The 13,671-nt window shown below is 39.1% G+C and overlaps 2 long non-coding RNA genes across 2 annotated transcripts; one reads left to right on the forward strand and one right to left on the reverse strand.

Annotated features, from left to right (window-relative positions):
- Positions 1 to 1,702: 1,702 nt before the first annotated feature.
- LOC141566818 (uncharacterized) lies at positions 1,703 to 8,793 on the reverse strand. The gene is made up of 2 exons (XR_012489391.1): positions 7,667 to 8,793; positions 1,703 to 2,324 (listed from the first exon to the last, which is right to left on the reverse strand). It is a non-coding gene; the product is annotated as an uncharacterized LOC141566818 (long non-coding RNA).
- On the forward strand, positions 8,558 to 13,336 carry LOC141566819 (uncharacterized). Its single transcript, XR_012489392.1, has 5 exons — positions 8,558 to 8,640; positions 9,048 to 9,286; positions 12,534 to 12,707; positions 13,020 to 13,154; positions 13,253 to 13,336. It is a non-coding gene; the product is annotated as an uncharacterized LOC141566819 (long non-coding RNA).
- The last annotated feature ends 335 nt before the right edge of the window (positions 13,337 to 13,671 follow it).

Below are 13,671 nucleotides of genomic sequence, written 5' to 3' on the forward strand. Positions count from 1 at the left end.
AGGAGTTGTTTCCTTCCTTAAAATTTTGGACCTCCAAAATGGGTTCATGACCTAGGCATAAAAATGAAATTATAAATAAATTAGAAGAACATAGGATAGTTTACCTCTCAGACATGTGGAAGAAGAAGGAATTTATCACCAAAGAAGAACTAGAGATCATTATTGATCACAAAATAGAAAAATTTGATTATATCAAATTGAAAAGTTTTTGTACAAATAAAATTAATGCAGACAAGATTAGAAGGGAAGTAATACTGGGAAAACATTTTTACAGTCAAAGGTTCTGATAAAACTCTCTCCAAAATATACAGAGAATTGACTCTAATTTATAAGAAATCAAGCCATTCTCCAATTGATAAATGGTCAAAGGATATGAACAGACAATTTTCAGATGATGAAATTGAAGCTATTTCCCCTCATATGAAAGAGTGTTCCAAATCACTATTGATCAGAGAAATGCAAATTAAGAAAACTCTGAGATACCACTACACACCTGTCAGATTGGCTAAGATGACAGGAACAAACAATGATGAATGTTGGAGGGGATGTGGGAAAACTGGGACACTGATGCATTGTTGGTGGAGTTGTGAAAGAATCCAACCATTCTGGAGAGCAATATGGAATTATGCCCAAAAAGTTATCAAACTGTGCATACCCTTTGATCCAGCAGTGCTACTACTGGGCTTATATCCCAAAGAGATTTTAAAGCAGGGAAAGGGGCCTGTGTGTGCAAGAATGTTTGTGGCAGCCCTCTTTGTAGTGGCCAGAAATTAGAAACAGAGTGGATGCCCATCAATTGGAGAATGGCTGAATAAATTGCGGTATATGAATATTATGGAATATTATTGTTGTGTAAGAAATGACCAGCAGGAGGAATACAGAGAGGCTTGGAGAGACTTGCATCAACTGATGCTGAGTGAAATGAGCAGAACCAGAAGATCATTATATACTTCAACAATGATACTGTATGAGGATGTATTCTGATGGACATGGCTATTTTCAACAATAAGATGAACCAAATCAGTTCCAATAGAGCAGTAATGAACTGAGCCAGCTACACCCAGCAAAAGAACTCTGGGAGATGACTATTAACCACTACATATTTTTATTTTTGTCCACCTGCATTTTTGATTTCTTTCACAGGCTAATTGTTTGCTATTTCAAAGTCCAATTTTTTTCATACAGCAAAATAACAGTATGGACATATGTACTTAAATTGTATTTAACTTATACTTTAACATATTTAACATGTATTGGTCAACTTGCCATCTGGAGGGGGGAGGGAGGGAGTGGAAGGAGGGGAAAAGTTGGAACAAAAGTTTTTGCAACTGTCAATGCTAAAAAATTACCTATGCATATATCTTGTAAATAAAAAGCTATAATAATTAAAAAAAGATTTTGGACCTCTTTTTCCAATTGTTTAACTTTCTTTTCATAGTTTCCTTTTAGCCCACTATTTAATTAGTTAATTATGAAAAGTATTATCAGTATTCTTAAAACTTAAAACTTAAAATGTAGAAGAAAGGTCAGAACTGAGTTGTGTATGATGGGCAATTCTTTTTGTAAATAACTTTTTATTTTTCAAAATACATGCAAAGAGTTTTCAACATTCATTCTCAGGTTGCAGCATCTGGTCGCCACTACAACCCCTCGGACGTTTCCAGATGACTTCAGCAGGATAGTCAGTCATCACACCCAAGAAAAATTTCAGTCTCTTTATTAGTATCACATCTCTCTCTCCTCCTCCCCTCTTCCCTTCTCTGCCCCTTGCTTATATCCCCTTTTTCTGTTGCCCCTTCGTTGCTATCCTGTTTTTGGCACATTCTCAATGCATGATTGCTCCATGTTTCCTTGACCACCTTATACATTTGGTGGTTAATTTTAACATAAACTTGTTTTGCTTAACCAAAACTCAGGAATGCACATCAGCAGAATATATGCCCAGGGCGCCTCTTGGACCCTTTCGGTATGCACTGTTTCCAGGCAACATCAAAGGCAAGGTTGGGGTTTTACAAAGGACAGAGAGACAATCCATCATACCTTTATATGTTTATAGTAACCAGAGCACAGTTAAGGTATAACTATTCTGAGGGCCCAACAACTCCCCGTTTTTGTTTAATAATGTTAGGTTCTTCTTAGGGGGAGCATAAGGTCTGCTTTTAGCTAGGTAACACCAGCTGTCTCAGCATCTTTGTCTTTAGGCACCAGCCTCAAGGTCTCCACCTCCTTCTTCTTCTCCTCCTTCTGGACCTTTTCTTCTTCTCTGAGTAATTGGAGGGAACGTGTCGGCACCCAGGAGCTCATCTCCCCTTCAGCCTAGTCATCTGGAAAGACAAGAGCATATCCCCGTCCCCATGTCACTATCCTCCCTTGTCCCAGCCATTGACCCTCTGGGGTTTTCCATATTTCCCATGTTTCTGTTTGTGGGATGTTTGATCTATGGTTTGAAACGGGCTGGCTAAAGTAATAAAAGAATCGCATGGCTGGTATAGTGTTATTATGCGAAAATTGAAAAAAATTGTGTGTATAACATGCTATGTCGAGTTCTGTTTGGGTAATTCTCTACTTCCCTTTGGCTTTCTTTCCTGGGGCCTCCAGCACTCCCCCTCTTTGTTTAAAAAGGAGGATTTTGATTGTTCAGTTGGCTTTCTCTATATAGCCTGCCCTGTAGGGTTATAAGGGAGAACAGTGATATGATGGATGCCAAACTCCTCCATAAAGGAGGCAAATGCTTTGGAAATATAGGCAGGTCTGTTGTCTGTTTTGAGTTCATTTGGGGGGCTTGCAGAGGCAATACAGTGGACATATGGGCAATGGCATGGCAGGTGGTCTTGCCAGGCTGTATAGTAGCCCAAATAAAGTCTGAGGAGGTGTCAACAGTGATATGGACACGTGTGTGTTTAAGTGCATTTGCCACAGCTGGTTGGGAAAATCACCTTTTTTGTTTACTGCTACACTAGCTTGGGGGAGGGAGCGGAATGGGGCACATGGGATGCAGGATTTAACTATTTCTGTCGCTTGTGATTTTTTTGTCCTATAAAGCAGTCTAAGGGTTCGGGCCAAGAGTGAAAGGGCTGGTGAGCTTTTTGAGCAAACTATAAGGGATATAAAAGGGAATCAGTTATGTTGTTACCTTCAAACATGGGACCTAGACTGTCTGTGTGTGATCTAACATGAAAAATATATACAGAGTGAGAACAAGCCAATAGGGCTTGTTGGGCTTCAAACTCTATATATGCAGAAGGCAATCTTTGAATGGCTTGAGCAGCATATTGGCTATCAGTAATAATATTAATGGATTGAGGGAAATTTAGTTCAGCTTGGATTATAGTGAAAAGTTCATTCTTTTGTGTGGAGGTGTAAAGGTTATTTAGGGCACCAAATGGATGCCTTGCCATTCTTTGTAGCATCAGTAAACACCTGAGGGACCTCTAGAGGAGTTTTAGATATGGGGGATGGGCATTTCCTTGGCAAGTGTCGGTGCATGTTAGTAGGACTTTACCAGCTGTAGAGGAGTCTATATTTCCTGGTATGACAGCCAGATTAGGAAGTCCTGGCTGCAGAGCCCCAATGGGGATCATGGCTGAATTAATGGCCCGAAAATCAATTGGCATCCGGAATTTCCCACTCTTTTTTCTTGATAACAAACACAGGGGAATTAAAAGCACTAAAGGATTCCTCTATGTGCCCTGCCCTCAGCTGATCTTGAACAATTTCCTGTAGGGCAGCCAATTTCTCAGAGCTAAGAGGCCACTGGTCCACCCAGATAGCATGATCATGAATCCATTGAAGGGGTGGTATTGAGACTTCCAATGTAGTGGCCCCTACCCATTTGAGTGACTGACTATGAGAGTAGCTCCCATTGCCTTTAAGAAGATCCCTGCTTTATAAGATGGTTCAGAGACTTGGGACTATTAAGGGGGTAAAAACTCCAGATCTCCCACCCACTTCCCATTTTAGGGGTCAGGCAGATACAGAGGCATATTTAGTACCTCCTACCCCAGTCATTGTGACTCCCTCCTTGGTGGTCTCCCAATGGGGAGGCCAATCTAATTCTCAGATCACGGATGTATCTGCTGCTGTAGTTAGCATGCCCAAAATGGGGTGTGCCTCAACCCATATTGTACACATGGGCTTTTCATAGGAGATTATTTGGCATAAATTTATTTCTGGTTCATCAATATTTAGTGAGAGCGCTTTGGCTATTTGTTGGCCTGAGTCAAGTAAAATTGGGTGGACATGGGGTAACTATTATCTGCCAACCATCGTGGGGAAACACTATAGCATGCACTATGTAGGAAGTGTAATTGGGGAGCCCAAGCCCCAGCCTAGGGAAATCTTTGGGTTCAATTTCTAAAGGTGTTGTGGTCCATGGTTCTATATGGATGCCTGTGACTGTACTTATTGGCCACCATCCTGCATCCTGAGCCATTGGTATTCTCAGAGGAAGTCTGTTTGTGGAGTCTGGTGGACAGGGAAGGCCTGTGATCTTTGGTGGGAAAGAGAACCAATCCCTGGTTCTTTGAATACCTGTTTTGTATATACTTCCCCCATGTGGGGTGTGATGACCAGAAGGCTAGTAATTCCTCCCTTCCCCATCTCCTCCCCATACTGAGCTCTATTTCACATCCCTGGCTTCCAAGCCACTCTGCTCCTTTAAGAAGCGGCTATCCTGCCCTTCCCTGGATTAGCAGGAGAGTGGGCCTCAATTCACTGGTGTTTCCTATCCCTTTTCTAGGGTCCCTGTTCAAGGGCATCACTTCTCAGGTTTCAGGTTTCTACTTGAATTGGACAGCACCTTTCCTTACTGGGTCACCACTAGGAGCCCTCTGATGTCTCCTGATAACTTAGGCCAATCAGTCATCACACCTGAGGAAAGTTTCAATTTCTTTATTAGTATCACATCTCTCTCTTCCCTTCCCTTCTCTGTCCCCTATTTATATCCTCTTTCCCTGTTGCCACCATTGGAGGGGAGTGCTATCCTGTTTTTGGCACATGCTCAATGCATGAATGCTCCATGTTTCCTTGACCACCTTATACATATGGTGGATGACTTTAACAGAAAAGGACAGAGAGATAATCCATCAGACCTTTATATGTTTATAGTAACCAAAGCATAGTTAAGGTGTAACTATTCTTCGGGGTCCAACAATTCACCTTTCTAAAATCTTGTGTTCCAAATTTTTCTCCCTCCCCTAGACAGGAAGCAATCAATCCACTATAGGTTAAACATGTGCAATTCTTCTAAAGATATTTTCATATTCATTATTCTTCACAATAAATATCAGATCAAAAGGAAAAAAAAACCACAAGAAAAAAATGAAGCAAACAACAACAAAAAGGGTGAAAGTACTATGCCCTGATCCACATTCAGTCTCCATAGTTCTTTCTCTGGTTGCAGATGGCTCTTGCCATCATAATCTATTAGAATTGCTTTGAATCACCTAATTGTCTAAAAGAACCAAATCCAGCGCAGTTGATCATCATATAATCTGGTTGTTGCTGTGTACAATGTTTTCTTGGTTCTGTTCTCTTTTCTTAACATTAGTTCGTGTCAGTCATTCCAAGCTTTTTTAAAATCAGCCTGCTTATCATTTCTCATAGAACAATAATATATCATCAGATTTATACACCATAACTTATTCAGCCATTCCCCACTGAGTGACATCCACTTAATTTCCAGTTTTTTGCCACTACAAAAAGGGCTGCCACAAACATTTTTGCACATGTGGGTCCTTTTCCCTTTTTTACGATCTTTGGTATATAGTACTTTGTGCATAATTCCAAATTGCTCTCCAGAATGGTTGGATTAGTTCATAACTCCACCAACGATGTATTGTGTCTTAGTTTTCCCACATTTCTCCAGCATTTATTTTTAAGGTTTTCCTGTCATATTAGTCAATCTGAGATCTGTGAAGTGGTACCTTAGAGTTGTCTTAATTTGCATTTCTCTAATCAACAGTGATTTAGAGCATTTTTTTCATATGACTAGAAATGGCTTTAATTTCTTTGTTTGAAGATTGTCTGTCCAAATGTCTTGACTATCAATTGGGGAAGGACTTCTATTCTTATAAATTTGAGTCAATTCTCTCTGTATTTTAGAAATGAGGCCTTTTTCAGAAGTATTGGATGTAAGCAAATTTTCCCAGATTTCTGCTTCTTTTCTAGTTCTTTTTTGGCCATAAATTCCTCCTTTCTCCATAGATCTAAGAGGTAGATTATCTTCTGTCTTCCTACTTTGTTTATAATATCATCCTTTATGCCTAAATCATGAACTCCATTTCAACCTATTTTTGTATAAGGTGTTAGATGTTGGTCAATGCCTAGTTTCTGTCATATTATTTTCCCATCTTCACAGCAATTTTTTTGTTTGTTTTTTTTATTAATTTTATAATTATAACTTTTTTTTGACAGTACATATGCATAGGTAATTTTTTACAACATTATCCCTTGTACTCCCTTCTGTTCTGAATTTTCCCCTTCTTCCCTCTACCCCCTCCCCTAGATGGCAGGCATTCCCATACATGTTAAATATATTATAGTATATCCTAGATACAATATATGTGTGCAGAAATGAATTTCTTGTTGCACCGGAAGAATTGGATTCAGAAGGTAAAAATAACCTGGGAAGAAAAACAAAAATGCAAACAGTTTACATTCATTTCCCAGTGTTTCTTCTCTGGGTGTAGCTGATTCTGTCCATCATTGATCAATTGGAACTGAATTAGAACTTTTCTTTGTTGAAGATATCTACTTCCATCAGAATACATCCTCATTCAGTATCATTGTTGAAGTGTATAATGATCTGGTTCTGCTCATTTCACTCAGCATCAGTTGATGTAAGTCTCTCCAAGCTTCTCTGTATTCCTCCTGTTGGTCATTTCTTATAGAACAATAAGATTCCATAACATTCATATACCATAATTTACCCAACCATTCTCCAATTGATGGACATCCATTCATTTTCCAGTTTCTAGCCACTACAAAAAGGGCAGCCACAAACATTTTGGCACATACAGGTCCCTTTCCCTTCTTTAGTTATTTCTTTGGCATATAAGCCCAGTAGTAGCACCACAGCAATTTTTGTTAAATTATCCCAGAAACTTTAGGTTTATCAAATTTCAGATTACTATAGGCTATGACTATTATGTATTATGAACTTAACTTATTCCACTGATTCACTGATTCTATTTCTTAGCCAGTACCAAATGGTTTGAATACTGCTTTATGATACAGTTCTAGGTCTTGTAGAGATGAGTCACTTTCCTTTGCATTTTTTCTATTAATTTCCTTTGATTGGGTAAAAAAGAAAGACCCTTGCTCTATCCAGAGGAAAAAACTGAGAAATATGTGTAGAATAATGAAATATGTATGTATAAATGTATATTCATACACATACCTATTGATGTCTAATAGTGGTAATTTCTAGGGTCAGTGGAGAAAAAGAAACAAGGGGAAAAATGCCAGAATTTATATGATAATTTTGTTGTATATTTGGAGGGAATAGCAAGCTGTACATGGTAGATCTGCAGTTTCAGGTAAAATCTTTTTTTTTTTTTTTTTTTTTTTTAACGGAACTGTGTTATGGAAATGCTTGTGTTGTCCCATTAATTGAAAACGGTGTGTTTGGTTTTTTTTTTTTTAAAGGATATTAGAAGTACTCTACCTTTTCTAATGAAGCTTCTTTCAACACCATTTGCCATCAGATTCACAATCCAAGACCTTGATCACTTTTCTTCAGGTTATTTACATAGACAGTTCCAGCCTTGTTCTAAGAGGCTTCATTCATTACCACTGACTTTTGCTAATACCACTTCTCCCAATGGTAGGGTGGGGGAAGTGGAAAGGAGATGAGAAATTCTATTCCTAATCAATCATCTCCCAATCCTAGTAGGAGAAAGGAACTACTCATAATAAATATAAACTTTTCTGAGGGATAGTGTTGTATGAAAATTACATTTCAGAAAATAATTTCTAATAACTCTGACCTAGGGAACACAAGGAGAAAATCTTTCTAGTATACTTTCTGCCTAAAGAATAACTTCATTATCTTTGTTATGTCTGTCTCACTGGAAAAAACCAGGAAAGGTATTTAGGGGGAAGAAGCCAAGGACAGGAGATATTAGGAAACTAAACAAGAATGAACCAGTCCAATTCCCTTATTTTTCAGAGGAGGAAATTTAAATTCAGAAAGCATTTGTCCAGTATACAAATAGTTAGTAACTGAACCAGGTTTTGAACTTAGACCACTAAATTCAAAATGCTAGTCTATCCCCACTATATGGAAGTATGAATGGATAATAAAATGAGCCTTAGCTCTCTGAGGGGACAAGATGGAGAGAAACCTTAGAGCTGGAAATCAAGGATGATAAGAGGAGGAGGAGAGCTTTGGAGGGATGGAAGAATAAAAGAGAGAATTGAAAGGGGACAAAGTAGGTTCTTCAGAGGGCTTCCCCTCCCCCTTTCTGTTACTTACTGTGGCTATCACCTGTTCTATGGCAGTTGGGCTCCCCCTCCCCCTTTGACTGGTGGAATCTTGGCCTAGATTTAGGACAGGGGAGAAAGTATAAGAAGAGGATTCCCAGGACCCTTCTAGACCCCGATCTTGTACTTGCTCATTGTAATGGAGAGTTTTAATAGGTGACAAGCTAGGCTGGGGAAGAGGGAAAACCAGGAAAAAGGACTAAGGAGAGACAAGAGGAGAAGCTAAGGAGTGGGATAAGGAGGTGAAGTAAGCAAAATGGTTGTGTCTCAGGAGATGAGAAAGGGTAGTGAGCAGGCAAAATCTAAAACTTGAGGAGGGGACAGTGAAAGATGAGGTCAGTGGGAAAAGCGAAATTTTTAAAAAAGTCTTTGGGCATGAAACATGAATGTCTAAGAAAGGAAGACAGGTTGTATTGGGAGGGGTGTGAGATTTGGAGGGCAGTTTTATGACAGAGTGAGGAAGTCAGAGATCAAGAAACAAAGAACAAGGAAAGCTGAGGTCTGGGGGACCACCTCCGAATTTCGAGACATTTCCTTTCATCTTATTCTCTGTGTCAATTCAGGCATCTTTCTTCGAAATGGTGGCTGTTGTACCATGCCCGATGGCTAAATAGGGTGGCAAATGCAGAACTGAGTTTGATTGCGTTCATAATACAGCTAATTATGACCTTTCATCAGCAATGGGTATACATCTCTAAGAAAACCTTTTATGATCCCGTCTTGAATAATGACATCATGAATAGAAACTTCACTTTCGGGGGGCTCTGGGATTACTGTACAACCCAGTACTATAACAACAAAAGTGAGATTCCCACTGGTCATCATAATACTTTTCTCCCCACTCTTATTACCTGATATTTCCTATTATTCTGTTATCCTTGGTTCTGTTTTCTGTTACCTTAATTAACCCTCTAAACTCCCTCAGGTTCTCCCAAAATCCTCCTCATTCTCCCTTAGTTCAATGGTATAAATAGTAATGTTATATCAGAAAAGACTCTATGAATCACCTGTTCCAGCAGTTCCCATAGTCCAAATGCACAATTCATTTTAGAATTGGAAGCAATCTCAAGAATATTTAACCCAAATCCTGTTATTTTAGGAGGGATCGCTGTTTGGCTCCATGGAGGATGAAGGCACATTAATCTCTTGTTGAGAGACAGACAGATGCTTCACTTTACTGAGATGATGCAGCAACTCCTGATAGCTCCCTCTCCTTCAATCTCTGAGATCAGTGACTGGGTTGAAGAGATTTGGCCGATGAGCATTAGGGGAGAGATACTCATGTGGAAAAACTTCCCCGCCTCAGCAGGACATAAGAGAGGCTCCATCCTTTCTATCTTGAGGGCATCATAGGGATAAATCCAATATTAGTTCTCTCTTGGATTTCCAGCAAAGGAGAAGTAGTTTTTCTTTTCTTTCCCACTCTCATTACCTCCAACAACAATTGTCACTACAAATTGAGCACATGGTTGCAAGGACATGTGTTTGCTTGATGAAATTGAGACTGGACCTCATGTAGCTGTATTTGTATTTCTTTCCCTGAGTACAGCTTGCATAACAATTCTGAAAGATGGGCATTTCCAGCTGTGGTGGCGGCTTTAAGTTCAAGAGTTCCTGGGTTCCTAAGTTTATGGGACTGCCCTGTGGGAGGTGTTTCCTGCAATTATTCTGTTTCTTGGATGAGGAGATGACGATTAACAAGATCATTCTGAATTCCACAGAATCAAAGAGCCATGCTTGTCTGACCAATAGATCTGAACCTTGTGAGTTGCTTGGGATAGTATAGTTTTAAGAGTGAATGTGGAATGTGGAGCAGTTTTTACTTCCTGGAAGAATATAATAGCTGTTTTATGTTTTAAATATTTATTAATGTGCATTTATGAGTCTTTTGTGTTTTAAGCAGAAGTAGCAATCTTTTATTTGATGTCTTCTTGTACACTGAGGACTTTTAAAAGAAAGGACTCCATCTCTTTTAGGAGAAAACTTAAATACTACCCAAAGATATGAGCTATATCTAAGCTTTATGTAGAGATTTTTCTTGAATTTCTACTTCAGGATGGGGGCATAATGAACCAGAGAGAGAAAAGAACCATTTGAGTCCAGAATTGGGGCCCTTGACCAGGATGTAAGGAATTCAGACTAGTCAATACCATGTGTTTAATCCCTTTTTAAAAGCGCTACAGGTGTTTGGACTCATTAGAGTTTGATTTCTTTTTGAGCCCTATTGCTTTCCTACTGTCGAGTGATTTTGGATCTCTATTTAGAAAGGGTTTGCAGAATCAGTTGGAAAAATGGAGATCCCTGTGTTTCAGGAATCTCTGGAGAGATTTTGTCTGGTTCTCCATCTGGATTACCTTATACATTGACCATACATAATCCAGTAGAATAATGCATGAATTTTTGTCACTGGACAAGTTTTTACCCAGGTTAGTTTGTTTTCTCCCCTTAGGATGAGATGATTTCTTTCAGTCAACCTCAAGTTTCCAAGACTTGTGAGAGCCAGCAGAGTCACAAAATATGTTGAAAAAATGTGGCCTTTCTATAAGTCTTACACAGTAACTTTACAAAAAAAAAAAAAAAAAAAAAAAGGTTTCTCCACAAGAGTTCTTCTCCTCATGACTCTTAGTCATGAGCTCTATCCTGTGAAGGAAAAATAGGGGCCCATTGGAAAATGCTATCTCATCTCAGTCATGTGAAGCAATCTACCCTTCAGCAAGAGGCCAATGTATATGTTAATTTCCCTAGTGCTACAATACATACATATACATATATAAATGGAGGACCAATGTTAAGTGATTTGTCCAAAGTTATCAAGGTGAGTGCTAGGACCAATGTTCCTTCCACTATACCATAATTCCTCTCTTATGACAAAAAGTACCACTTTTGATGGGATAAGATTTTTATTTCATTTTTATTTTTTAGCAAATTACAAGTAAGGTTTGGGTTTTTGTTTTGTTTTGTTTTGTTTATATACATAAGCTCCTTGAGAAGTAGAATTATTTTATTTTTGTCAAAAAGGTCTTCATGCTACAAATATTATGAGACAATCACAGCTTTATGAACTATATTCCTTTATTGCTGCATTCTCCTATATCTTTTCTTATTCCTCCTCTGCAGCACTCCTTTGGTTTTCTTGTCATCTCTCCCATTTCATTTCATCCCTTTTCTTTTTACATCTTTTATCTTATTTTCATGCTTCATTCCTGCCTCTTCTTCCCACATTCCCCTCACAAGGCAAATTAATGTATTCAACAAACATTTATTAAACACCTACAAAGTGCTCAAGTATTGTGCTAGACACTTAGGAAAGAGAAAAAAAGAAATCTCTGCTATCAAGGAGCTTAAAATTAATTCATTAAGAGAATAAGTTTAACCTAATGATTTTATTTATTTAGATAAGGCAATTTGACTTGCCCAAAGTCACACAACTAATAAATGTTAAATATCAGAGCCCTGATTTGAATTCAGGTCCTATTGACTTCAAGATCTGTGCTTTATCCACTATGCCATCTAGCTGCCCTTCAACCTAATGATTTTAACAAAATATAATTTTGGCAGTTATAATTAGTAATTTAGGGAACATGATCTCAAAAACCCCCTTCAATTCTAAGATTTCAGGATTCTATATATTGGGGCAGCTTGGTGGAGCCTAGTTATCAGCCCTGAAGTCAGAAGGACCTGAGTTCAAATTTGACCTAACATTTCCTGGCTGTGTGACCTGGGCAAGTTACTTAACCCCAATTGCCTCAGCGGGGGGGAAAAAATTCTATATACTATGTGACAAATATTTCATTTATTAGATAATGAAGACTTCCATCTATTCATCTGTCTCTGTTAAGTGAATTGTACCCATACTGCCCTATTAAAGTGTTTCCTAATACCCATGACTATCCTCAGTACCTTCCTTCCAGATTGTGCTCCCAGTTTCACCTCCCTTTTCCATATTTTTTGAAAAGTATTCTCAACATCATCTCAACTCCTCCCATCCCCACCCCTCATGATCCCCTTCAATCCATTCCCATCTCTTATTATTTCTTTCCTCTCCCTAGGTTCTGAAAACGACAATTCATTCTACTTCTTTCTAGAGATGGCCAAGATAAGTTTTTTACTTTCTCTTGGTTCATCCTTACTTCTCACCTGCTGGTTCCACTGTGTCTTCAATCCACTGATAAAACACTCCCATGACTTCGACTGGAGTGGGGGCTTGGGCAGCTTATTAACAGGTGGGGCTGGTTCATAGGAGGCCTGAGGCATTCCCCAAGAGAGTGGACATAGTTTCCTTAAACCCCTGGGGGTGGTATTAACCTGAGCTAGAAGGGAAACATCACCTCATGGTCTCCTGAGAACAGTAGTCTCTCAATCCTATGTACATATGGGGAGGGAGGATGTTCCTATGAGCTTTTGAGACGTAGAATATGTGCTAGGAGATAATAGGCAATACCACTATCCCCGGAGATTAGATGAAACTCCTAAGAGATGTTTAAATGTGGTTGAGATCTTCTCCTATGGACATTTGTGTCTTCCTATCTCCCTAGCCTGTCTTGTTTTCATTACTCTCGTATTTTTCGCTGTTCACGTCTGGCTCCAGGAGTTGAACATGAAAAAGAGGTTGATCTTGGGCCAGAGTTACTATCTTGGCTGGCTGGTGTTCCTGTTATACATCCTATGTGGTGAGACAGAGGTGGTGTGGGTGATCCTCAGGGATTCAGGGAGAGGGTATAACTGCGTTCCCTTTTATTTCAATCTACCTACCTTTTTCCCTTCCCAGGCACCCTGTGTTTTCTTAACAGGGTTTCTTGGAGAGTGAGTCCTCAATCGTGGTCATAAACCAACAGCTTTCAGCTGCCTTATGAAGAGGAAAACTTGAATGTTCTTTCTACTTTGGAGTCAACTTACGGGCAGAGGGGATATCTTATATCCTGGAGAATGACACCTCTCTTAAGGCTTCACTTCCTTTTGGTGCTCTGACTGGTCCTTGTCTTTGGAGAAAAGCCAATCCCTTTTGTCCCTTTCCTCCTGCATCTTTTCTTACTATCCAGTCTAGGATTCAGTTTAATGGAATAAAGTATTGGTCTACATTTAAACTGGATGATAAGCTACAAGGGTAGAGGTGGGGAAGAAAGGAATCATAAGCTTTAGAAGAAATGCTCTGTGTCAGATATGCTGCCTGTCCACCCCCAATTCTTG

Source organism: Sminthopsis crassicaudata, chromosome 4, assembly GCF_048593235.1.
Source record: "Sminthopsis crassicaudata isolate SCR6 chromosome 4, ASM4859323v1, whole genome shotgun sequence".
In the NCBI taxonomy this organism is placed as follows: domain Eukaryota; kingdom Metazoa; phylum Chordata; class Mammalia; order Dasyuromorphia; family Dasyuridae; genus Sminthopsis; species Sminthopsis crassicaudata.